Here is a 27,270-nt window from a genome sequence, read left to right as displayed (position 1 = left end):
GGGTAAGTGACCAAGCAAGGCCAAAGAGTGTCCTACTCTAGGACTTACTGAGGTGCAGCTGGGAAAAAGAACAGTCCTCTTTTCTGGCAATAAAATCGGGTAAGGTGTGAACTGACACAATGAGCTGATATATCCTGTAAGGAAGAGAATAATGTTCACTAGCGGATAACAAAGTGACATAGGAAGAGAAGTGGAGACAGAAGATGGAGAAAAAAGACAAGCAAATGTAAAACTGCGTGGGTGGAAAGGCTCAGTGGTATAAAGAAGTCGATCTTCCTCAAATGTATCTACATATTCAATGTTATTCCAATCGATAGCTAATGATAATTTTTAAGAAAGTTAATCAAATTCTAAATTTCACCTGAAAAATAAAATGCAGGAGCATGACATAGTGTTGCAAAAGAAAAAATCATGTATTTAACTGCCAGATCTAAAAACACATTAAAAAAGCAACAGTAATGGGAGGGCCTGGGTGGCTCAGTCGGTTAAGCATCTGACTTTAGATCAGGTCAAGATCTCATGGTTCATGAGTTCAAGCCCCACGTTGGGTTCTGTGCTGACAGCTCAGAGCCTGGAGCCTGTTTCGGATTCTGTGTCTCCCTCTTTCTCTGCCCCTCCCTTGCTCACACTCTGTCTGTCTGTCTGTCTGTCTCTCTCAAAAATAAACACTAAAAATATTTTTTTAAAGCAACAATAATTAATATAGTATAGAATTGGGGCAGGGACGGACAGAATATGAGTGGAAAAGAATAGAAAACAGGGGCACCTGGGTGGCTCAGTCAGTTGAGTGTCCAACTTCAGGTCATGATCTCACAGTCTATGAGTTCGAGCCCCAAGTCAGGCTCTGTGCTAACAGCTCAGAGCCTGGAGCCTACTTCAGATTCTGTGTCTCCCTCCCTCCCTGCCCCTCCACCACTCACACTCTCTTGCTCTCAAAAATAAATATACATTAAAAAAAAATAAAAATAGAAAACATATCTATGTATTTAAAGGAATCTATTAAATGATAAAGGTGCATTTCAACTCTGTTGGAAAAGGGTAATTAATCAGTAAATGGTATTGAGACAGTTGACTATCCACTGGAAAAAATATATATGCAGTCAGATCTTTATTTCATAACAAAAATACATTCCATGTGAATTAAAGACCTCCGCTGGCTGTCTCTGATGTTAGCCCCCTTTTGGAGGAGTTCTTACGACATTGGTCAAATGTACAAGCTTCAAAGATCCTCAGCTCTGTTAGGTTTTTATCATCAAATCTCTATCCATATAGTTTATTTATAAATGACTATGGAATAACCTTTTTTTCCTACACAAATGATGCACAAGTATGTTTTCTTTGTAGAAAGTCAGACGACACAAATGTACATACACAAAATGGAGCCTCCTGTGTCCCCCTCCTGCCATCCCACCCCCCCCCATCTCAGATTTAATGCTCTAGTGTGGCTCCTGCTTTATACGATTCAGAAACTCTCCACTGTTCTGTGATTCTGGTGGCACCTCAGACTCATTTCTTGTGCTGCTCTGAATTAATTTTTATGTTTATATTTCTTCCGTTAATTTAATTGAATCTTAAAATACTAGAGTATATGTATCTTTAGGCCACATTCTTGAAACAAAAGTTTGTTTGGTCGTTTGATAGATCATTCAATTTGCAACTAATATAAATACGGTTAAAACCTTGGATGGCGAGTAACTTGTTCTGTGAGTGTTCTGCAAGACAAGCAAACATTTCTAATACATTTTAACTTGATAAACAAGCGATGTCTTATAATATGGGTAGTACGTGATGCCGAATATCACATGACTGCAATTGAGCCAATGGTTCTTCTCTCTCTCGCTCGCTGCAGGATTGTGGGTGATCATCTTCAATGTTCAGATGCTCCGTCTCAGCCCACGGTGTTTGGCAGAAATCAGTGGTTTTTCAGAACATTGGAAGCTGCCCACAACTGGCACTAGTGGATTTTTTGTCACTTCAAAGCACCTATGGACAGTCCTTTGCTTTTCCATACAAGAGTAAGTTTAGGAATGCTTTGCTTCATTCTAGGTCAGGCTGCCTGCAGATATAGACCCTTTCCTCTGCTGCCTTATTGCCAGTTACATTAAATACAATAGGTAAAAAGATTTTATTAAAACTGTACTGTAGTCAACACCCGTGAGAGTGTATACAATGGCCCCCATGCAGAAAAAGGTTGAAAAGAAAGGCAGTTACGAGAAGGAAATGATCACAATGGAAGTTCAGAAGGAAATCATCGCGAGGTACAAACGAGGTCTGCAAGTGGCCAAAACTGCAAAATTTTGTAAGAAGTCTACGTCTGTATCTCGTCTGTAGAGGAGGAGGAGACAAAGGTGGAGGAATCCCTCACTTCAAATGAGATTAGGGAGATGTATAAAACGTGAGGAAGAGTACACAATTTTGTAGGAAAGGACTACGCAAAAAAGGCTGAACACTGTGAGCAATGAATCTGTTTAATAACAATGCAATGTCACATTTCAATGAAATTCTCAAAAGGAAGCAAAAGCCATGTGTCATTGGACAGGTTCCTTGTTAAAGTTGCATGAAAAGAAAAAAGAGTCCATTGAGCCAATAGACAGCAGTGATTCCATTAGTGAGACTAAGAGTGTGAAAACTGCCCTACACAATAACCCTCCTCTCTCTTGTCTCCCTCACACCGGCCATGAAGCTTTTCAAAGGTAAGTGCAGGTTGATTTGTTTATTTTTCTTTATATTTTGTATTTTCCTTATTATTTTGTATTCTATTATAGTATTGTAATCATTTTTATATGAATATTTTTGGGTTGTGGAACGAATCATCTGAGTTGCCGTTATTTCTTATGGGGAAGTTCACTTTGATATACAAGTGCTTTGGATTACAAGCATGTTTTGAAAATGAATTATGCTCACAAACCAGGGTTTTACCATAACATTATTTTGAAGTGTGTCAAACAAGTCATTTTGAAAAATGCATCTCGCCCTCTAGTGGTATGAAAATTAACTTTTTAATTTTTACTCTGGAAATTTTACCCTGTACATTTACCAACTCCTTAACTTGGGGTAGCAGGGTGGAGGTTGGTGCAGGAAAAGTATCCTTAGATTTGTATTGTTTGAAAGAAGTTACAGTATGATGGGTTTTAGATCTTGTTGAGTTGTTAAATAAGATTACTAAAAGACTACTGCTACTATAAAGAGAATAAAAAATAGTGTATATATTCCCATGTGATAGAAGGCAAAAATTAAATAATAAAACAAACAACTAAACAAACATAAAGTCAAGAGAGAAAAAAGACATAGAAAAAGTGGAACAAAGAGATGATGTAAAGTAAGAGAGTGGAAAAAAGTTGTAAATTTCTACTAAACAAAATACATGTAAATTAAACTCACATGCAAAAAACAAAAAACATAATAGATTACAAGTAATTCAACTATATGCTGTGTGTAAATATATTGAGTTCGCCAGCTTAAAAACAGAGATTGTTTTGGTGGATTAAAAAAATAAGCAAATGGGGGCACCTGGCCGACTCAGTCAGAAGAACATGTGACATGGGGTGCCTGGGTGGCTCAGTAAAGCGTCCGACTCTTGATTTCAGCTCAAGTCATGGTCTCACAGTTTGTGGGACTGAGTCCCAAGTCAGTCTCTGCGCTGACAATGCACAGCATGCTTGGGATTCTCTCTCTCCCTCTCTCTCTGCCCCTCCCCTGCTCCTGTGTGCTCTCTCTCTCTCTCTCCTTCTCTGACTCTCAAAATAAATAAATAAACTTAAAAAAAATAACAAGTAGAGCATGTGACTCTTGATCTAGGGGTTGTGAGCTCGAGGCCCATCTTGTGTGTAGAGATTACTTAAATAAATAAGACAAAAAAATAAAAATAAACAAATGAAAAGGAAATAGAAGATCTCTAAAGATTTATTATATATGAATAGCAGAAATTATGAAAGTTAAATGTTAAAAAGATTCCAGAAAAATGCTAATCATAAAAATGTAGTAGCCACATTAATATCAGCAAAATGAAAGCAAAAATTAGAAGATATAAAGTTAAAATTTGACAAATTTATATCAGAGTAGATATGCCAATAAATCTCTCTGAGCTATTAATAGATAACACAGATAAAAATTAGTAGAGATTAATACAATTAAAAATCTTTTGATTTGTGTTAAAGAAAAAAGCCTGAAAATTCATGAGCTAAGTATCCAACTTAAGAAGTTGGAGAAAGAAGGGTACCTGGGTGGCTCAGTCGGCTAATCATCCAACTTCAGCTCAGGTCATGATCCCACACTTCGTGAGTTTGAGCCCTGCATCAGACTCTGTGCTGACACCTTGGAGCCTGGAGCCTGCTTCAGATTCTGTGTTTCCCTCGCTCTCTGCCCCTCCCCACACTAGCCCTCTGTCTCTCTCCCTCTTAAAAATAAATAAACAATAAAAAATAAAATAAAAAGGGGCGCCTGGGTGGCGCAGTGGGTTAAGCGTCCGACTTCAGCCAGGTCACGATCTCGCGGTCCATGAGTTCGAGCCCCGCGTCAGGCTCTGGGCTGATGGCTCAGAGCCTGGAGCCTGTTTCCGATGCTGTGTCTCCCTCTCTCTCTGCCCCTCCCCCGTTCGTGCTCTGTCTCTCTCTGTCCCAAAAATAAATAAACGTTGAAAAAAAAAATTAAAAAAAAAATAAATAAAATAAAAAGAAAAGGAAATTAAAGAATAAAAAGCTGAAGAAACTCCAAGAAAATAGATAAACTCCAAAAAAAAGATAACAGAAATTAATGAAATAGAAAACACAAAGAAAATACAGAGGATTCTACTTATTTTTAAAAAAGAATAATAAAGTAGACAACAGTTGTATGAGTCTGACCAAGAAAAATAAGAGATAAAGCTTAAATAAAAATAATTAGAAATGAAAAAGGGAGTCTTAACCTCAGACATGCCAAAGACTAAAAAGATAAAAAGAGAACACTAGACCAACTTTCTACCAATAAATTTAAACATTTTGAAGAAATGAGAAATTTCCTAAAGTATGAACAGCAAAAATGACTCAGGAAGAAAGGAATGGACCTCAGGATTCTGGTAACTGACTAATTCTTTTGCAGAAAACTACTAAAAATCCTGGGAGAAAAATCCAGAAGCCTTTCTTAGAAGCACACACTGAAAAGAGAATAAGAGACTCTGAGACCAAAATTAAGAAAAAGGAAGAACCTGGAGAGGTCAATAGTCATCAGAAGGTGTTTTTGCTCAGTGAGTATTGGCCAGTCCTGAGACCTGAAACTTTAATGTTGACATCCTCCGTAAGTGAAGGGCACAGCAATAGCCCAGTGGTTGCACTAATTGGGAAGTTGAATAGATCTTCCTGACATCAAAGTGAGACGCCAAAGGGCTATATCCTGAGGGTAAGAATGTACCTGAAGTAAACAAGTCCGGTAGTACTTGTTTCCAGACACTGATTTCAGACTGATAGTGTCCCTGGGTGCCCAGTGGAAACACAGATCACTCTGTAAGGAGGTAGATTTCTATTAGGTTTCAAATTATTCCTATAAATAGGTTTCCAAGTGCTATTCCCAGTGCATATAGAGTTAGACTTATATAGGCACGTAAAGAAGACCACATGAACAAGAACCGAAAGAAACGACAAATAACAGAAATAGAGTAAAAAATATTTAATATTTAGATTTAGAAAGTTATCGAATAGGTAATAAAACAATTATGCTTACTATTTAATAAAATAAAAGATACATTTGAAATACCTGTACGAAAAAAAATTACCTAAGCAGGTTTGAAAAAGGTCAAGATGAAATTTCCAGAACCAAAACAATATAATAGCTGAAATTAAAAACTTGATTAGTGGTTTTAATAGCAGAGCAAACACAGCTGAAAGGGGAATTGGTGAACTAGAAGATAAATTAGAAAAAATATTTTAAAATGAAACAGAGACAAAAAGAAAATACAGAAGAAAAGGTATTGACGTAAATGACAGGAAAGAAATGATTAACATACATTTAATCAGAATCCAGGAAGTAGAGGAGAGAGAAAAGAGGCAAAGGTAACATCCAAAGAGCTAATGGCTGATATATATATGTGATTAATAAAACTTACAAATATTTGTTTAGTTGAGATTAGTTAAGAAAGAGAGAAAGTACAAACAGTTACTATCAGGAATACAAAAAGGGATCATTATTTTAAATGCTGTAGACATTAAAAAATGATTAGAGGATATCATAAACATTCATATATACAGCAAAGGATTTGGCAATACAGAAGAAAGGACACATTCCTAGGAAAACATATTTTGCCACACCTAAGAACTTAATAGCCAGAATTTTCCCACAAAGAAAATTTCAGGCCCAGATGGCTTTTGAGGATACCAAACACTCTGGTAACAAACATTCAAAGAAGATAAATAGTTCCAAGCTTATATAAAATGTTCTAAAGAATGGAAAAATAGGAAACACTCCTAGTTTCATAGAATGACTTGTTATCAAACATTACAAAGAGGGTGTGAGATATGAAAATACTGGCCAGTTTTAATCATTAGGCAAAATTCTTGAACAAAACAATTCAGAAATGATGATCTTCTCAGTAAATGGTGCTAGAATAATTTGGTGGCCAAATGGAAAAAAAAAGAAAAAAGAACTTCAATCCATATCTTGAAGCATATATAAAAATTAATTCAAAATGGATCCTATACTTAAAGGTGTAGCCTAAGCCATGAAATTTCTGGAAGAAAACACAGGGAAAACTTTATGTCCTCAAATTAGGCAAATATTTCTTATGTATGACATCAAAAGAATACCTATTAAAGAACCAATACATTGGATTTCATCAGAATTAAAAACTTCTATTCCTCAAAAGAAATGTGAAGAGAATGAAAAAGTAAGCCATAGACTTGGAGAGAGTATTAGCAAGTCATATGCTTTATAAAAACTCTAAAAATATTGTAAGAAAACAATTATGACAAAACAACTCAATAAAACACAGAGCAAAAGACTTTAACAGACACTTCATTAAAGAATATATACAGGTGGTTGGGAATGCAAGCTGGTACAGCCACTCTGGAAAACAGTATGGAGGTTCCTCAAAAAACTAAAAATAGAACTACCCTACGACCCAGCAATTGCACTACTAGGCATTTATCTACGGGATACAGGTGTGCTGTTTCAAAGGGACACATGCACCCCCATGTTCATAGCAGCACTATCAACAATAGCCAAAGTATGGAAAGAGCCCAAATGTCCATCGATTGATGAATGGATAAAGAAGATGTGGTATATATATACACAATGGAGTATTACTCGGCAATCAAAAAGAATGGAATCTCGCCATTTGCAACTATGTGGATGGAACTGGAGGGTATTATGCTAAGTGACATCAGTCAGTCAGAGAAAGACAAAAATCATATGACTTCACTCATATGAGGATTTTCAGAGACAAAACAGATGAGCATAATGGAAGGGAAACAAAAATAATATAAAAACGGGGAGGGGGACAAAACAGAAGAGACTCATAAACATGGAGAACAAACTGAGGGTTACTGGAGGGGGTGTGGGAGGGGGGATGGGCTAAATGGGTAAGGGGCACTAAGGAATCTACTCCTGAAATCATTGTTACACTAGATGCTAACTAATTTGGATTTCAGTTAAAAAAAAAAAAAAGAATATATACAGGTGGCAAATAAGCACAAGTAAAGATGTTCAACATTATTAGTTATTAAAGCAATGCAGAGACACCGCAATGAGATATCATGGCACGGCTATTGAAATAGCTTAAAATTAAAAAAAAAAAAAAAAAATACTGGAAGCACCTGGGTGGCTCTGTTGGTTAAGTGCCTGACTCTTGATTTCGACTCAGGCCATGATCTCATGGTTTGTGAGATCGAGCCCCAGGTTGGGTTCTGCACTGACAGAGAGGAGCCTGCTTGGGATTCTCTCTTTGTCCCTTTCTCTCTCTTTTTCAAAAATGAAGAAAGAAACATTGAAAAAAAAAGTGCTTAAGCTACTAGCCGATACATGAAAAGGAAAAATACACCATGACCAAGTGAGTTCATCCCAGGATTGCAAGGTTGCTTTCATATAAGAAAGTAAATATATATAATCCACTAAATGAATAGATTAGAGGATCAGGGGCCCTTTGGTGGCTCAGTCGGTAAGCATCTGACTCTTGGTTTTGACTCTGGGCATGATTTCACAGTTCATGGGTTCAAGCCCTGAATCTAACCCAAGCAGAGCCTCCTTGGGATTCTCTCTTCCTCTCTCTCTGCCCCTCCCCTGTTCTCTCTCTCCCTCTCTCTCCTCCCTGTCTCTCAAAATAAATAAATAAACTTTAAAAAAAAAGACTAGAAAAGTAGATGAATATTTCAATAGATACAAAAAAAGCATTTGATGTATTTCAATATACGTTTATGATTTAAAATATAACTTTTATAAAGCCAGGAATAAAACCACATTTCCTTAAACCGATAAAAAGTATCTACAAATAACAACAATATCTTTACTGCAGATATCATACCCAATGGTGAAATACCAAACACTTCCCCTTTAAGAATGAGACTCAAACAAGGACCATTGCTGTTAAACTTTTATTTTGTTTCAACCAGCTCTCTACTGGAGTCTTAGCCAGGTGAGTATGGCAAGAAAAATATACCAAAGATAGAAAGATTTTTATTTTTTCCCCCTTTTTAAAAAAATGTTTATTTTTGAGAGCGAGAGAGCGTGTGTGCACAGAGAGTGGGGGAGTATCCCAAGTGGATCGTTGAGGGGATCCCAAGTGGGTTCTGTGCTGCCCGAAGAGAGCCTGCTGTGGGACTGGAACTCACAAACCCTGCGATCATGACCTGACCAGAAAAGAAGAGTCAGACACCTAACCCACTGAGCCACCCAGGCGCCCCAAAGATACAATGATTTTTAAAAACATAATGGTTATGTCTAGCAGATGAAATATTTATATGAAAATAAAATTCAAAAGAATTTATTAGTTACTAGAATAAGAAAAGGAGTTCAGCGAGGTTGTGAAATGCAAAATAAAATATAAAAATTAGTTGCACTTCTACAAATCAGCTAGCAACTGGGAACTAAAGCCACTCCAGGTACTTTAAACAGAAGTTTAACAGAGGAAATTAGAGGAATATGAAATCATTGGAAGTTTTGGGCTTCCAAATATGACGCTCAGAACGACACAGAATGATCCTCCAAAGACCACAATAAACAAGTTAGAGAATCAGGTCACCGCATTCAGTAACACACCACCAGTGCTGCGATTCAGGAATGTGAAATCAGAAAGCCACTTCCCAACTGCCTCTCAACTCAATGCCTGTGAAATGTGACTGGATTCTAGAACACTGCCGCAGACGAGCTCCCCATCTCAATGACCGTGCTTATTTACTAGCCAAAAACGGATGAAGTGTCAGAAAGATGACCTCTGCCTTACTTTCATCTTCCAAATTTCCTGTAAATTTACATGATTGGTGGAAACTAATTCACAAAGATAAAACTAGCTTCAGAAGAGTCTGCAAAATGTAGATTTTAGCCTTCCAGACTCTGCTGGAAGGAGCAGTGACAATACAACAGTGATACTAGGAAAGAGTAGGAATGAAAACTGAGGGTCAACCATATCCACTTCATCCAGCAACAAAAATTGAACGAATGTAATAAAAAATGTAAGATATATAGAATCCACAAAATGAAGCATTTAGGAATGCTCCTAATAAGATATGCAAGACCTTTATATAAAAATTATGTTATTCAATTAAATTGAAGAACACTTACATAAATGCAGAGATAAATCATTTTCATAGGTAGGAAAACTCAATATCTAAAAGAAGTAATTTCTTCCTAAACTGAGCTGTAGATTCTATAGAATTCCATTCTAGATCCCCACGAGATTTTTTAGAGGAACTTTGACAAATAATCCTGAAGAACAGGCAGAATTTATTAAACAGCTATAGAGTTAAATGATGGACTATTGGTGTAGGGTTAGATCAATTGAGTTGCGAAACAGAATAAGGAGCCAAAGTCAGACTCATATAAGGAAACCTGATATATGTCAGAGGTCATGTTGCAATTTCAGTGGGGAAAGAATGAGCTAATCACTTATCAGTGCTAGGAAAATGGGTTATAAAATAGGACCCCTCCTTCGCACCATACAGGAATATCAATTCCCGCCCGATGAAGGACTTAAATGTGACGGGTAAAGTTTCAAGACTTTAAAAAGAAAACACGGAAGCAGATGAAATGGTTATATTGGATTTATGATCTCAGGACTGGGAAGTATTTCTTAAACAAGATACGAAAGCAATAATCATAAAGCAGCTCAAGTTTAGAATATTAAAATGAATCTCCTGGGCGCCTATGTGGAGTGTAGTTGGTTAAGCATCCAACGCTTGGTTTTGGCTCAACCCATGATCTCACAGTTTGTGAGTTTGAGCCCTACATCGGGCTCTGCACTGATAGTGTGGAGCCTGCTTGAGATTCTCTCTCTCTCTCCCCCCTCCCTCTGTCTGTCTCTGTCTCTCTCAAAATAAATAAACTTAAATTTTTTTATGAACAAAATAAAATGAATGTCTTTACTGCATGAAAAAATATGGAGAAGTAGCGAACTTCTGTAAATCGGTAAGGAAAAGTCAGACAACCCAGTTGAAAAATATGCAAAAGACATAAAGAGCATTTCATAGAAGAAACATGATGATACGAATAAAAATATGAGTCAAACATAGGGAAAGATGCTCAATCTCATCTTGTTAGCAGTGATAGAGTAACTCTTGCTTTGGGATACAAACACAAAAATATTCAAGGCCACACTGCTAGTAGCTAAACTTGTAAACAAATCCAAAGTTTTCTTAAAAAATAGAAGGGACAAGTTGCGGTGTGTTTATACGAGGGAATATTATATGGCAGCAAAAATGAATAAACTGACATTAGAAGCAATCACAGGGATTAATCAATTCAATATTGAGTGCTATGAACAAGTTGCAAAGGCTGCATAGAGTATGAACCCAGCTCAAAGACAGGCAAAATGAAACAAACTTAAAAATCGCTTGTGAAGGAAGGGTTAAAAAAAAAAAAAAAAAAAAAAGTAACAAGAACAATTTTTATAAGTAAGGATACTATAAGCAAAAAAATCCAGGCTAGCATTTACCTTACTGGGAGGAAGGTTGGGCTCGCTGAAAAGTCAAACTTTGAACATGTTCAGTGTGTTTCATATGTATATGATTTGTCAAGCCTAGACTAGCAGCATAGTCATTAAAATAAAAGTAAGATAAGGATGCCTCTTATCACCATTATGTTCTCCCCTTTGTTCTAGAAGTTCTAGCCCAGGAAGTGAGATGAGAAAACGAAATAATTGTATAAAGGCAGAGTAAAATGGTTTTTAATGATTTTTATTTGTGCATGGTGGGAGGACAATTTGAACTTGCAAGGGCTAATTCCAAAGCTTGTGCTCTGAAACACTTTGCTCTATTGTCTCCAAATAAATACTGAAAATAAAATCGTTTCTCTGTAACAGAAATAACCAGTGATCAGGACATTTGTTCAATGGCAAGCATTCTCAAACTAGGCTAGTAAATGTCTTACTTAAAAGTACATATGCCTCAGGGGCTCCTGGGTGGCTCAGCTGGTTGGGCAACTGACTTCAGCTCAGGTCATGATCTCACAGTTGGTGAGTTCGAGCCCCGTGTCAGGCTCTGGGCTGACAGCTCAGAGCCTGGAGCCTGCTTCGGATTCTGTGTCTCCCCCTCTCTGCCCCTACCCTGCTCATGCTTTGTGTCTGTCTCTCAATAATAAATAAACGTTAAAAAAAAAATCTCTTTAAAAAGTACATATGGGGGCGCCTGGGTGGCGCAGTCGGTTAAGCGTCCAACTTCAGCCAGGTCACGATCTCGCGGTCCGTGAGTTCAAGCCCCGCGTCAGGCTCTGGGCTGATGGCTCGGAGCCTGGAGCCTGTTTCCGATTCTGTGTCTCCCTCTCTCTCTGCCCCTCCCCCGTTCATGCTCTGTCTCTCTCTGTCCCAAAAATAAATAAAAACGTTGGAAAAAAAATTAAAAAAAAAAAAAAAGAAAAAAGAAAAAAAAAGTACATATGCCTCAGATGGACCAAATCTATATATGCAATGTGATCAAGACTGTCTCTCCCGCACAGTGCTGCAGAAACATCTTAAATTCTTCCATTTCCCCCTTTTTAGACAGCATGCAGGTTGCTATCTTTCTATTAATTTGGTTTTTCTTGAGAGGAGTTACAATAATATTATTGATCCGGTATTGATTATCCCCCCTGAAACTATGCCTTGATTGGCTTGGGGTGGTTTTGCAGCTCCCCTCTAGAGTTACTTCCATTAGGAATTGATTCTTTCTAACTTCCCCCGAGATGGTAATTTTACACATTAGGATTGATCTTAGGACATTTTCTAGGGTCTGGAAATTCAACACTTGTAACTAGTGTTTTCTAGCTCATTTATAACTTCCATCAGAATCTTCATTAATTCCTTTTGTCCTGGGGACTCTCAACCGTTCAAAGAGGTTTGCTGAGCCTGTTGCTTTTCCTTCTGGAAAATGCTGGGAACACTCTCACTCGTGCCCTCCCTCACTACGTCCCTCATGTGGCGCAGGTTTGTTGGGCTTGCTCCTGCAGGGGCTCTGTGCCACCTTCCTCTCCTCACAATCTTGGATTTCAAGCCAGTCTCCAGTCAGCTTTGGAATCGTAAGTTAGAGCTAGAAGGGACTTTGGAGATCAGTTTGGTTTTATAAGCAAGCAAACAAAGGCCCACGCTATGTTTCCTGCTCGCTTCCTCCAGGACATTGTCCTGCATCAGCTCCTTGCTCCCGAAAACCCGATACCGAATCAGTAACAAGGGGGATCCCTGCTGTGAAAATACAGACCTGGAAACGAGAAACAAGGCTGCCACCGTGTGGTGCGAACTTGAACAGCAAGGAGGGATTTATACAGAGAATTGTGAGAATTGAGGAAATTATGCTCCGTGAATTTTCATTAATTAGAACAGTAATGACCCACTTTTGTAATTGTTATTGTGATTCACTTAGTGAGATTTACAAGAACGTGAGATCCTTTTTAGACTGCATCCAGAAGTCTTTAGACCAGGAGTTGTCTTAAGTCCCGGCAAGATGTTATAATTGACTGATCAATGTTTGCAACTGAGAGGTCTACGGAAGGAATATATGCGTTTTTATCTTAAAAGTAGGTCTAGATATGCCCCATTTTATTTTGTAGAACTATTAAGTAAAATAATATTTATAGGATATTAAATTCTTAAAATTCTCTTTGTTCCTACCTTTTATCACAAATATTTTTGGCATGATAGTCATGTTGTATAAATGAGATAATTAAGTAGAATTTAATGAAGTCTAAGTGAGGCAATTACTTAAACATTATGCATTTTGATGAATTTGCTCTCAGTGGTTATATAAGTGTTGCTCTAGTGTGAGTGTCACAGAAATGTGCACTGAGATCTATTTTGGGCCACACCTAAAGTGGAGACCAAGGGAGACTCACCAGCTGAGTTGCCCAGAGGTCGCTTCCGTGGATGTGATGCTTTCAGCAAGCAGACACAGGGTGAGAGACAAGGCCATGAAACATGAATTTGCCAAAAGTATTTGCTGTATCAGCAGCTATCCTCATCCTAGACTATTGCAAATTGCTTGTGTCAAGTACCCACGGGTCTGCCTTACCTCACCTGGAATTAATGAGAATGGACAAGGGGTACCGGATCCAGAACTCCGAGAAATGGACCGCTCACCGTAAGACAGCTTAACATTCTTCCAGGAGCCTAATAACCTCAGAGTCGCAATTTCCTTTCTGAACTCAATGAAGCTGAAAAATACATTAACCCTATTCTATATTTTTAAAACTTCAATATCAGTCATACTCGAAATAAAGGGTTCAACAGAAGGCCCTGACCTCATGGCATGGTCAAGAACTTGAGCTCTGGAGTCAGACCTGCTTGAGTTCAAATCCTACTTCCTCTACTTGGGTGATAACTTTGGTCCAGTTATTTAACCTCTCCAGCCTTTAGTTTCTCGTCTGGAAAACGGGGCGAGTAATACCTACCCACTGGATTGTAGCAAGGATTCGTCAGGAAAAGGCAGGCATAGCACTTAGCTCAAAGCCTAGCACTCAGTGCTCCATAAACATTAGGCTGCTAGAATCACCCAGCAGTGGAGATGTGGGTACAAAAAGGAACAACTGATTTCCAGCGGGTTTTCTCAAAGACAAGGCCTTAGTCGAGGCACTGCATTTTCAGCCTGGCACCCGGAATTCTTAGCACACCAAAAAAATAGTCCCTTGGTGAGAAATTCAGGCTGTTAGTGAAAAGAGTACTGATTTTCTAATCAGATGGTCCCAGGTTCATATTCTTAGATCCATCATTTACTGGCTAGGTGTTCTTGGACTTTAGTTTCCCATAGGTTCAAATAGAAAGATTAATAGCATGTACTTACATACTGCTTATTGTTTAATATGGTTGTTATTATAGTTTGCTACTTCGGGAGATAATGTAGGTAAACATCGATTCTAGAGCAAGTCTCCACAAATGTTTTTGTCCCCTTGGGATTCTTTGATGGTGGCGATGGTAATGGCCAGGAAAAATCCTGAGATTTAAGTACCTGGGAAGTTGATTAACAAATCCATTTTGTCTGATGAATAGAAAAATAAAGCACAGGAAGAGAATGGCTTGGGCAGTCTTCCAGTTATCAGCGTACCACCTCTCAGTCTCCAATCCACTCTTTTGCCTCTGGATTTTATAAGCATCTCTCCTTTGCAGCTGGCACGTTAAACTTTGTCAGTAGAGGGCGCTGGAGGGACACTGCAGGAGGAAGGGGCTCTTTTTTTTCAAATTCATTTACTATGTTCCTTCCCAGCAGGGTCCTTTGATGGCCCAGCTTCTGCAGGCCAGGCTCCTCCAGCTCAAGTGGCAGCCAGCAGGGGCCAGTGGCCAGCAGAATACAGCACCTCCCTGTGGGGACCTCCACCCAGTAGCTCTTCTGGTGGCTTCACAATGACTTTGGAGGTGTGGCACCTCTCGTGGATGGCTTTCCCCTGCACACTTCCCAGAGGGCAAATTTCCAGTGAGTCCGAGCCATGGTTCCCAGTTTACCAGCCCCTGCCTGCCTCCCACCAGAAGAGTGTTCCCTGCATCCTACTCCCATGCCAGCCTGCGCTCCAATCAACTACGGGCCATTTCTGGCCCAGAATAATCCAGGGATATTTTTTCTGTCCAGTGGACTTCTCTAATAAGGCCTGAGGCCTAGACTTGGGAGGGGGGGCCTCTTTTCCAAGTTTGTTCCCTCTGTGGGTATACTTTCTCAGCCCCATGGTTCTCTATTTCTAGTTAATCTTTTGCTCTAGTTAATTTTTGATTTTCCTTATTTTTACTTTTTTTGTAGTTAACTTTTTAAATTACACTTTCTTCTTCAGATTACTATACGATTTCTGGTTGCACACCGACAATAAAAGTGGGTCCTTCACCCAACCTCTGTGAAAACCCAGTTAACTCTATTCCACCATAGAAGTAACTGTTTTGTGACAAAACTTCCTCTGTCCCTCATATCTTCCTGGAAAGTTCTGAATATAGAACGCAGACTTTTGTTTCTTGATGTCAGTCACGTCCCTTTTGTCAATTCATCCTTGACTCAGATGTATAAATTTCGTTAAAAGGTCAAGTCGATATTGGTGGGGACCTTCAAAGGTTATGCTTCTTCCTGTCCTTATTTGATTTAATTATAATTAGGCAGATGTGTACTTTTCTGGAATCTACCGTACTCACACCGCAACTAAGCTTTCCAACTGAGGCAGCTGGGAAAGGCTTCATGAGATGGGCGGCATTTGAGTCCGACTTTAAAGGAAGGATAGGATTTCACAAAACTGAAATGTATCCACAATCACGAGGCTATTTCAAGCGTAAGTAAAAGATCCAGGGCATACCTGTTGACCTGGAATAAACACATTGGATAGGGAAGAAGTAGGCCTAGAGTTGAGAAGAAGGTAAAGTCAGATCATGGAAGGCCTTGAATGCTAGGCAAAGAAGCATAGAGAGATACTATATTTTCATGAAGATTTGGCTTCAGTGTAGACTAAGTTGAATTGGAAAGGGATTCTAAGACCTGATCAAAGACACTAATGAGAAAGCTATCATAGTAACCAAGATATCAGGCAGTCTGGACCCTAATAATGGAACAATGGAGAGGAGGGAAAATGGAAAGGAAGGAAGGAATGGAAGTATAAAAACCATATAAAGGAAGAATACATTAGAGACTGAATGGGCAGATACAAGAGAGGAAATCTTGATGATCCTAGGTCTCCGGTTTATGTGTTACAGAAACAGGGGACCATAGGAAGACAGAGTTAGTGCTGATTTTCTAACCTAGGTGGAATATACTATGAGGAATGGAAAGTCCGTATAATAAATATAACTGGTAGACTGATGTAATTCAAATACTTTATTTACTTTCTTATGCATCCATTCTGCTACTGCCTCTTTTAAAAAGTGTTCAGTGGGGGAATTTGTTCTTATTTCCTTAAATGAAAGTTTGGCCTCTCACTTTTCTGCTCATTCTCAGTAGACAGTGCTAAGTGTCATGGAGTTTCAATTCAGTAAGTAGAATATCCAGCCCAAGATCTGAAGAGAAGTTCTGGGCTATCTTATGTGTTAAGGCTCAACTCCCCCAGCACAGGCCAACCTAGGGCCGCAAGTGGCAAAGGGCCATAGAGTTGAACCCGTCTCCATCTCTCCTCCCTTTTTGTTCCTTCCTCTACCCTCAACCCTGCCAGTTTCTCATCTTGTAAAGTTGAAACAGGAAGGAGTTGTCCCAGAGACTCTTAAGGGGAAGGGAAAGATGTCATAAGAACAGGGTATCATTATAATCTGACTCCATGGGGTCTGGACCTGGCACATGTTTAGAGCCAGCTTTCTCTTGTGGGCATTGTCCTTTGTCCCAGACAGATGCGTCTCCACTCTTGGAGGCCACCTGAGGCTCTTCGTGTGGATTTTAACCCTTGGGTCCCTCTGCCCCTCCAGGTGGTCTGCTTAAACTGGGCCCATTGTGACCCCAAGCCTATTCCCTCTCTCCTGTGGGGACAGGCTCTGGGTGTATAGATCCTTGCCCAGTATCCCACTCCTTGTTTTGCCTTAGAAAAAGCCAACCCTCCTGCATCCCTTCCCAGAACAGAAATAAAAATAAAACACTGAGCTTATCTGAGTAGCCCTGGGGAACCCCCTCCACCCCACGAGATAGCTGGCTCCTCCTTTCCCTCTTGGAATTGGGGTGGGATTGGGCTCATAGCTTAGTCCCATGCCACCATATTGTCTTCCAACTCTCCCTACACTTTCCTGCCCCTTTTGTATTCTTGATGTAGTTGAGAGATTCAAGGGTAATGAAACCAATTTTCCTAGCCAGTTTTCTTCATAAATTCTTCGTAGTGGGATCCTGTCATGAATGTCAACATTGATTTCATTATAGTGTCTCAGTAGAAACTTTAATTTGAGCAATCTTTCACATAATACTAATCCCAATGGTAATTTTTTTTCTGAATTTCTTTCACAGAGGATAAATTAAGTCAATGCTATAATTGTTGTGTCCACACTTATATCAATACATTTACATATATATTTAGAGATTTGGTATATTAGTTTCCAATCGCTGCTGTAACAAATCACAAACTCAGTGGCTTGAAGCAACACTCACGTGTTATCTTACAGTTTGGGAGGTCAGCAGTTGGAAATTGGTTTCACTGGGCTAAAATCAAGTTGTCAGCATCTAGGGAAGACTCCATTCCCTTGTCTTTGCCAGCTTCTAAAGGCTGCCAGCATTTTGGCTCGTGGCCCCCATCTTCAAAGCCAGCAACAGCAGTTGGTTCTTTCTCCCTTTGCGTCACTCTGCCCCTGATGCTACTGTTTCCTCTTCCACATTTAACTCCCCCATGATTGCATCAGGTTCACCCAATTCATGCAGAATCATCCCCCTAACTTACAGTCAGCTTCAGCTGATCGGCAACCTTAACTCCCTCTGCAGCCTTAATTCTCTTTTGGCGTGCCTACCAAGGAAGGTTCAGTCAGAGAAGCAGAACCAGTAGGAGGTATGTATTAAGAGATTTATTGCAAGGAGTTGGTTTCTGGGAACTGTGGGTGCTGGCGAGGCAAGTCAGGAAGGCAGCTGGGCGTCTTGGGCTTGGGCTGAAATTGCTGTCCACAGGTGGAGTTTCTTTTTTTCTTCCAGGAAGCCTCAACCCTGCTTTTAAGGCCTTTCAAGTGATTGGATGAGTCTCCTATAAATTATGCAAGACCTTCACTCTTACTTAAAGTCAACTTTAACTGATTGTGGACTTTTGGTTTCATAACTGGGACTATAACCTTGGCAAGCTGACATGTCAAAAAAAAAGCCATTACAGTTCACTCTTTGTCAGCGTGGCACCTATGCACACCTCTATAAATGATACTTATGCTCCAAATAAAGGCGACAACAAAGTCCTACTTCCACCTGACGTCACACATCCTGCATGCAACAAAACACACCCAGCCTTTCTCCACAAGAAGATGCAGAGTGCTTGGGTGATATTCACTCTTCTCTTTGACAGACTGTACCTTAAATGGTATGATACAAAGTTAACTTTATTCATACATCTTAGGGGCGCCTGGGTGGCTCAGTGGGTTGAGTGTCTGACTTCAGCTCAGGTCATGATCTCACGGTCTGTGAGTTCGAGCCCCGCGTCGGTCTCTGTGCTGACAGCCCAGAGCCTGGAGCCTGCTTCGGATTCTGTGTCTCCCTCTCTCTGACCCTCCCCCATTCATGCTCTGTCTCTCTCTGTCTCAAAAATAAATAAACATCAAAAAAAATTTAAAAAATAATACATCTTATGTTCTATGATAAGGGGATAAGAGGGGGGAAAAACAAAAATAATTCGTTAAAATAATATGCATACAGACATATTCATGACAAAACAAGGAAGAAACACTCACACCTGGTGCAGCCCCAATTTCTGCAGCTGGTTACATGTCTTAGTTGGTATTTGTAGGCATCTTCTCCCACTACCCCTTCCCTATCCCCTTTGCCCTCAGCAAGCACCTCATTGATTTTGGTTCTTTACATGGTAGGGTGACCCAAACTTTCGTTTGTAAAGTTTTGGGTTGTTAGTAACCCTGGCTGAATTGGATTGTTGCAGTTTTCCATTTGCTTTACTACAAATGATGCTTAATTTGGGGGTCAACTTGAGTGGGCCATAGGGTGCCCAGATAGTTGGCTAAACAGCATTTCTGGGTGTGTCTGTGGGGTGTTTCCAAATGAGAGTAGCATTTGAATTGGTATACTGAGTGAAGCAGATCACCCTCTTAAGTGTGGATGGGTACCATCCAATTCATTGAGGGCGCTGGGTTAGAAGAAAATGGCAGAAGAAGGGAAATTGACTCACTCTGTCTAACTGCTTGAACTGAGATGGTCTTCTCCTGTCCTCAAATTTTGACTTACACCATTAAATCTCCTGTTCCCAGGCCTTTGGACTTGGACTGGAACTTACACATTGGCTACCCTGGCTTTTAGGACTTTGGATTCAGATTGGAATATCACTGGCTTTCCTAGGTCTCCAGCTTGCAGATGGCAGACTGTGAAACATCTTAGCTTCTATAATTAAATAAGCCAGTTCCTTACAGTATCTATCTATCTATCTATCTATCTATCTATCTATCTATCTATCGTATTAGTCTATTTTTCTGAAGAGGTCTGACTAATACAGAGGGCAAGATAGGACAGTCAACCCTCATTTTTGAAAGATTCCATATTTGCAAATACACCTATACTAAAATTTATTTATAATCCCCAAAGCAATACTTTCTGGCTTTTATGTTCATTCTTGAAGCGCACAGAGAAAAATTTGAATGCCCACTGGGCTTATTTCTAGGTGAGGTTACAAACAAGATGATGCTCTCTCTGCCTTCTTGTTTCAGCGCCTATACAGAGATGACCGGAGAATGAGGCCAGTCAGGCATAGCGCAGTGTCGTGCAAGAAACTCCAACTCTGGGGCCATTTGGGCGGGATTTGAATCCCAAATCTGGCGTCTGCTAGTGGAGCAGATTCAGGCAAGTCGCTTAACACTTCTGAACCTGATTTGCATTAAAAAGAAAATTAAACATTTTATCTTGAGATGGCTGTAGCATTTTCACTTTTGTAAAACAAAGAAAATAGAATCTACCAAGATGAATTGTTCTAGGATTTAAAATTGCACTTTATGTTAGAAATGTATGTGTATATATATATGAAATATATACATATCTCCCATAGGAGCTATGGTTCAGTATTTCCTAACTCTATTTGCAGTGGCTTTGTAGAACATAACCACCACAAATAAGGAGAACTGATTGTACTAACAGGTGCCCTAGGATACCTCCTGTATATTCTTCCTACTTCCATCGTGTAGTCATAACCCAATTTCTTTGTTAATCAAGTCAAATCATTCCAGCCAATATAGTAACCACTTTTTTTTTTTTTTTGGCCTGTTGTTTCAGAGTCATGGGGACCCCAAAGTGGGAGGATGGCAGTTTCAGTTTCCAGTTCAGTGGAATAGTTTTTGTGTCTCCTGGTGGAACAATTCTTCCCCTTCGGGACCAAGACTTCTAGACCAGCAGAGTGTAAGGTCATGTAGACAAGTAACAAAAATTTCAGTAGTGAATCACAAGGGTTAATGGTGAGTGGAATATTCCCATTTCCACCCTTTGGTTCTTGGACCTGGGAATCCTGGCTATGGGAGGCACAGCGTGTATTGGGTGCTGAGTTAGAGCATGTGCAACCTCTTGGAGGACATTGTACCAGCTCAGCCAGAGTTAGTGCTAACTTAGCGAGTGCTGCAACTGTCTTCAAAAGGCCATTCTACCATCCTGTGAAGTTAGCTGCTTTAAGATAGTAGGGTACACGGTAAGACCAGTGATTTCCGGGGCGCCTGGGTGGCGCAGTCGGTTAAGCGTCCGACTTCAGCCAGGTCACGATCTCGCGGTCCGTGAGTTCGAGCCCCGCGTCAGGCTCTGGGCTGATGGCTCAGAGCCTGGAGCCTGTTTCCGATTCTGTGTCTCCCTCTCTCTCTGCCCCTCCCCCGTTCATGCTCTGTCTCTCTCTGTCCCAAAAATAAATAAACGTTGAAAAAAAAAAATTTAAAAAAAAAAAAAAAAAAAAAAAAAAAAAGACCAGTGATTTCCATGAATATGGGCCCTTATTGCCACACTTACTTGCTGTGAAGTGAGTTCATTGATCAGAAGCAATGCTGTTTGGAATCCCAACAGTGGATAAAGGCTTTATTCTTATAAGTGTACTCTGGGGCACAGACTGAATCTTCTGTCCGCAGATGGAATTTCTTCATCATCAGGAAAACCTCTACTCTGTTTTTAAGGGCTTTCAACTGATTGACTCAGGTCCCCCCAGATTATCCAGACAATCTCTCATACTTCAAGTTAACTGATTATGGATAAAAATGAAAAATAAGTGAGAGAGGAGAATATGACAAAGGGACAATGAGAGCGAAGAAAACAAACACGATTCCTCTGGTGGAGTCAGTGCATCAAATTGGCTACATGACCCTGAATATTTGCTATGATTTTGCTACCAAGGATTTGTCTGTGATCCTTTAAGCATCTGTGCAAAGCATCTGTACAGATTACCTCAGTCACAGTATTAAGAAGAGAAACAAACCAATTGACAGGAGAAGTATAGCCATGCCTGGCATTCTGGAACATTAGTAAAATCGGTGAGCATAGCATTTTAGGTTCTCAAGAACACCCTTAAAATGAAAACAGTAGCAAATGATAGAACCCCATTTTATATAATAGTTTATATTGTATGTGTTTTATAGAATATGTTATGTTTTATATAATATGTTTTATATATTATATATGCTGTGTAAGCAGCACAGTTGAGTAAATGGAGTCATACCCACAGATCATTTTTTTTTTAAGTTTTTTTTTTCAATGTTTTTATTTATTTTTGGGACAGAGAGAGACAGAGCATGAACGGGGGAGGGGCAGAGAGAGAGGGAGACACAGAATCGGAAACAGGCTCCAGGCTCCGAGCCATCAGCCCAGAGCCTGACGCGGGGCTCGAACTCCCGGACCGCGAGATCGTGACCTGGCTGAAGTCGGCCGCTTAACCGACTGCGCCACCCAGGCGCCCCGTACCCACAGATCATTTAAAGTGGCTCACAACCAGCTCTCTACTGCTTCATAGTACAACTGGGGGCAAGTTTTAGGGTATTTGACAGTTGGGATGGATTATATATGCTTCTGGCTATTCTCTATATTTGTAGTTTATAGTAACTGAAGTTTACAGAGTATACTACTTTGGGTTGTCCTTTAAGTTAAAAAAATGTGTACGTGATAAAGTTGACATTTCAAATTAATTGGCAGTGAATGAATTATTTAATAGATTATTTGGGGACAAATGACTCTTCACTTGGAAAAAAGTAAGTTAAATCACTTCTTTATATAATATGCAGAAATTAATTCCAAGCTTAACTAAGATTTTAGAAAATTTTAATAATAATCCTAGAGTAAGGAAAGCCTTCTTAAGAACCCATTGAAGTTCTGTGTCCTTTATTAATTTCTGTATAGTTGTTTTACCAAATGTTGAGTGAAGGGTGTTGAATTCTCTAACAATAATTGCGGATTTGTCTCTCTTTCTCCTTTCAGTTCCATTAATTTCCACTTCACATATTTTTCACCTGTGTTTATTGGTGCATACACATTTGAGGTTGTTGTTTTTCTGATGGACAGACCATTTTATAATTATATTAATGTCCCTCTCTGTCACTAGTAATTTCCTTTGCTCTGAAATCTGTTTTTTATGGTGTGTATATAATTGCTCCTTTTTTTTTTTATTGTTTGCATGATACATCTTTTCCCCATCCTTTTACTTTCAATTTACCTATATTGTTATACTTTAAGAGAATTCATGTAGACAACATATAGTTTGGTCATTTTTTTAATCCACTCTGGAAATCTCTATATTTAATTTATATATTTATATCATTCACATTCAATGTAATTATTGATATGTTGGGCTCATGTCTGCCATTTTATTTTTATCTCTGTTTTTGTTTCTGTTTTTTTCCTCCTGTGTTACTATGAGTTATTTGAATACTTTTAGAATTCCATTTTGTTATGTATAGTGTTTTTCAGTGCATTTCTTTGTATAGTTTTATTAGTGGTTTCTCTAAGCATTACCTTGTATATATATAATGTATTACACAGTCTACCAGTGTCATTATTTAATCAGTTCAAGTGAAGTATAGAAATCTTATATCTCTTTATGTTCATTTACCCTCTCCCATCTGTAATTCATTGTCAGACTTAAATATTTCCTCTACATATGTTTAGAACCACATCTGACAGTGTTATATAGTAATTTTTGCTTCAGCTGTCAATCATAATTTGTGGGTTTTTTGTTTTTGTTTTTTATTTTTGAGAGAGAGAGAGAGCGAGAGAGAGCACATGAGTTGGGGAGGGGCAGGGAGAGAGGGAGACACAGAATCCGAAGCAGGCTCCAGGCTCCAGGCTGTCAGCACAGAGCCGGACTCGGGACTCAAACCCACGGACTGTGAGATCATGACCTGAGCTCAAGTGGGACGCTCAACCAACTGAGCCACCCAGGTGCCCCAACTATCAATCATATTTTAGAAAACTCAAGAAGAGACTGAAAATCTATTGTGTTTTACCCATATTTTCCCCTGCCTTGCTCTTTCTTACTCCTTTATGTTCCAGCGTTTCTTCTTAGATAATTTTCTTTCTATTTAGGAATTTCCATTAGCCATTTTTTAGGGGTAGTCTATTGATGACAGATTCCCCTAGTTTTCTTTCATCTGAGATTGTCTTGATTTTCTCTTCATTCCTGAAAATTTCTTATGAGTATAGGATTCTGCCTTGACAATTCTTGCTTTAGGCACCTAAAAAATATTGCTTCACTTCTTACTGTTCTCCATTGTTTCTGGATGAGAAATCCGCTGTCATTTTAATTGTGTTAACCATGTAGCTAAGGTATCGTTTTTCCCTGATTGCTCTCAAATTTTTTTTTTTTTTTTTTGTCTGTAGATTTCAGAAGTTTAATTGTGTTGTAGTTTAGCCTGGATTACTTTGGATTTATTCTATTTGGGGTTCACTCACCTTGAATCTGTAAGTTTATGTCTTTGCCAAATTTAGGATGTTTTCAGTCATTATATCTTTGACTGCTTTTTCAGTCCTGCTCTCTTTTATATATATATAAATATATATATAGAAAAAAAATTTGTTTTCAACATATTCCTTCTCTTTTGTTCAGACTGAGTAATTTCCTCCAGCTCACCGATTCTTTCCTCTGTGATCTCCATTCTGCCATTGGGCTCATCCGCTGAGCTTTTTATTTTTGTTATTGTCTTTTTCAGTTCTACAGCCTTCATTTAGTTCTTTTTTATATCTTCTTTCTCCACCTTCTCCGTCTCCTCTTTCCTTTTTCCTCTTCCTCTTCCTCATGCTTCTCTTTGGCTAAGACTTCCTATTTCTTTGCTAAAGCTTTATATCTTGTCATTTGTGTCAACATGTTTGTAATTACTCATTGAAGCATTTTTATCATGGCTGCTTTAAAATATTTGTTGGATGGGGTACCTGGGTGGCTCTGTTGGGTAAGTGTCATGACTCAGGTCATGATTCCATGGTTCGTGGGTTCAAGGCCCGCATCAGGCTTTGTACTGACAGTGCAGAGCCTGCTTGGGATTCTCTCTCTCTCTCCCTCTGTCTCTGCCCCTCCCCCCACTCCTGCTCTCTCTTCTATCTCTCTCTCTCTCTCCAAATAAATAAATAAATAAACATTAAAAATATATTTACAAGCAAATAAAATAAAATATTTTTGGATAACTCTAACATCTTTGTCATCTCAGTGTTGGCATCTATTGATTGTTGTCTTTTAAAAAAAGATTTTATTTTTTTTTTTTTAAGAACAATTTTAGGCCCACAGCAAAATTGAGAGGAAGGTACAGAGATGACCCGTATACCCTCTTCCCCCACACATGCATAACCTCCCCCATTATCAACATCCCACACAAGAGTGGTATATTGTTACAATTGATGAACCTATATTGACACATCATTATCATTCAAAGTGCATAGTTTACAATAGGGCTCACTCTTGATGTTGCACATCATGTGGGTTTGGACAAACGTATAATGACATATGTGACCAGTATAGTGTCATAGACAGTATTTTCACTGCCCTAAAAATCCTCTGTGCTCTGCCTTTTCATTCCTCCACCTCCTGGCAACCACTGATCTTTTTAATACCTCCATGATTTTGCCTTTTCCAAAAAAGTCTTGACCTTCCACTAGACCTCTTCTAGTATCACCCCAGCAGGGAGGGGGAGGGCCATTTCCTTACTGACACGTGGGGATAGAAGTCCAGTGTCTTCACACGGTCTACACTGACACTGCTGGGGTGGGGCTTGTTCCATGTTGTTCCTTGACCTGATGTTCACTTTGTATAAAAACGTCAAGTTTTTAATTGTACTTCGCCATCAGAATAGAGAAAAGTATATCTGCTTCAGCTTCCTGGAAGCAGAAGTCCTCAGCAAAATTTCTAAAAATTTGATAACATTGAATATTATCACGGATGTGAGGCAATTGGTACTGGGAGTATGAACTTGTAAAAACTGTGGTGAGAGTAATTTGATAATAGCTATCCAGAAATTTTATTTTATTTTATTTTTAATTTTTTTTAACATTTATCTATTTTTGAGACAGAGAGAGACACAGCATGAGCAGGGGAGGGGCAGAGAGAGAGGGAGACACAGAATCCGAAACAGGCTCCAGGCTCTGAGCTGTCAGCCCAGAGCCCGATGCGGGGCTCGAACTCACGGACCGCGAGATCGTGACCTGAGCCGAAGTCGGACACCCAACCGACTGAGCCACCCAGGCGCCCCTGCTATCCAGAAATTTTAACAAGATCAGCAGTCCTACTTGTAAAAATCTATTCTATGCAACTGCTAACGTGAGTACATAAATAGTAAAGATGCTTCTCTTAGCATTGTTTGTCATAGTGAAAATAATTAGAAACAATTTATCAACAAATAGAGAAATGCTTAAAAATACTGTGGTATCCAAACGGTGACATTATATGCAGCCATGACTTTTTATAAAGTAAGCTGCAAAAAAAAAAAAAAAAAAAAAAATGGATAGCACATTCTCATTTCTCATACAAAAATTGTTGAGTAGCCTTTTCCTTTCCTTAGAATTAACGACTAAGTTAATTATCCTAGAGCATCACCCGTTCCCTTCCTACCACCTCATTCAACACCCCAGTGCTTCTTACAGTCCCATAAACAAAAGACCTGGGGGTAGTGATAGAATAGGGAAAAGCCTTTGCAGTCAGGCATTGCTGGCTTAGGTGGGAACTCTATTTTCCATTGGCTTCCCATGGAAAAAGGAAGGGGCGGTGCTCATCCCCCTTCCACAAGTCAGGTAAAAGAGGGGGAATCATGGTAATTGCTTACAGACCTTAAAAGTACCTTAAGAGTATGAGACTGACATTTTGTTCTCCAAACGAGTTTTTGGGATTTCAGCTTAAGCAGCTGATTCATCAGTCCGCTGTATAATTACGTGAATAGGGGAAAACAGACAGATGGCAGACGGCTGAGAGCTGATCACAGGGCAAGGGGACCCCGGTGGTAAGAAGGCAGGGGCTGAAGGCATTGAGAAAGCTAGATAGGAAGATATGGAGACAAACTCCACCTCAGAGAACTACGCAGAAGGGAGGCCCCCTGGCACTCTCTCCTCCCAATGCGCTCCCCTCCAGAAAAGAGACTGAAGAAGAATTTACTGTCAGGCTCCTGTGAGAGGGCGCATTTGGCCCCTTGCTTCCCAGAGGGCAGCCAGGGCAAGCGAGAGGCAACTCACAAAGGACCACCACAGTGGGTAGTCAATAAAGAAGCACCCCCTCTCATAGTCTCTGTCAACACCTACTACGAGAGAAACAAGTTCTTGAATAAGGTGGGGGAAGAGATGAGCCAGGCTTCTTTGCCTTCACTCCAACCCGAGTCAGTGACCACAATGGAGGGGTCAAAGAGCACACCCATGCAGGCCCCTGGCCGGCCGTGACTAGCAGAGGAGGTGAGATGTACATCAGATTAAGATATCTGAGTTTTAAACTGGACGATACCGAATGTGTCTTTTAATAACGAAGTGTTGGAAATGCTGTAGTAGCTGCCCGAAATATCATTAGGGATGTGCTCCCCACTAGGAAATTCAACAAGGAATTTTGGAGATTCAAAATTTTGGAAATTCAACATGGAAGGAGATT

At 39.5% G+C, this 27,270-nt stretch overlaps 1 long non-coding RNA gene across 1 annotated transcript; it reads left to right on the top strand.

The window, feature by feature from the left end:
- Positions 1 to 17,946: 17,946 nt before the first annotated feature.
- On the top strand, positions 17,947 to 25,739 carry LOC116738081. The gene is made up of 3 exons (XR_004343667.1): positions 17,947 to 18,054; positions 19,916 to 20,597; positions 25,716 to 25,739. It is a non-coding gene; the product is annotated as an uncharacterized LOC116738081 (long non-coding RNA).
- Positions 25,740 to 27,270: the final 1,531 nt, after the last annotated feature.

The sequence above is a fragment of the Lynx canadensis genome, chromosome B2, assembly GCF_007474595.2.
Source record: "Lynx canadensis isolate LIC74 chromosome B2, mLynCan4.pri.v2, whole genome shotgun sequence".
In the NCBI taxonomy this organism is placed as follows: domain Eukaryota; kingdom Metazoa; phylum Chordata; class Mammalia; order Carnivora; family Felidae; genus Lynx; species Lynx canadensis.
This window is presented reverse-complemented; position numbering and strand designations above follow the sequence as displayed.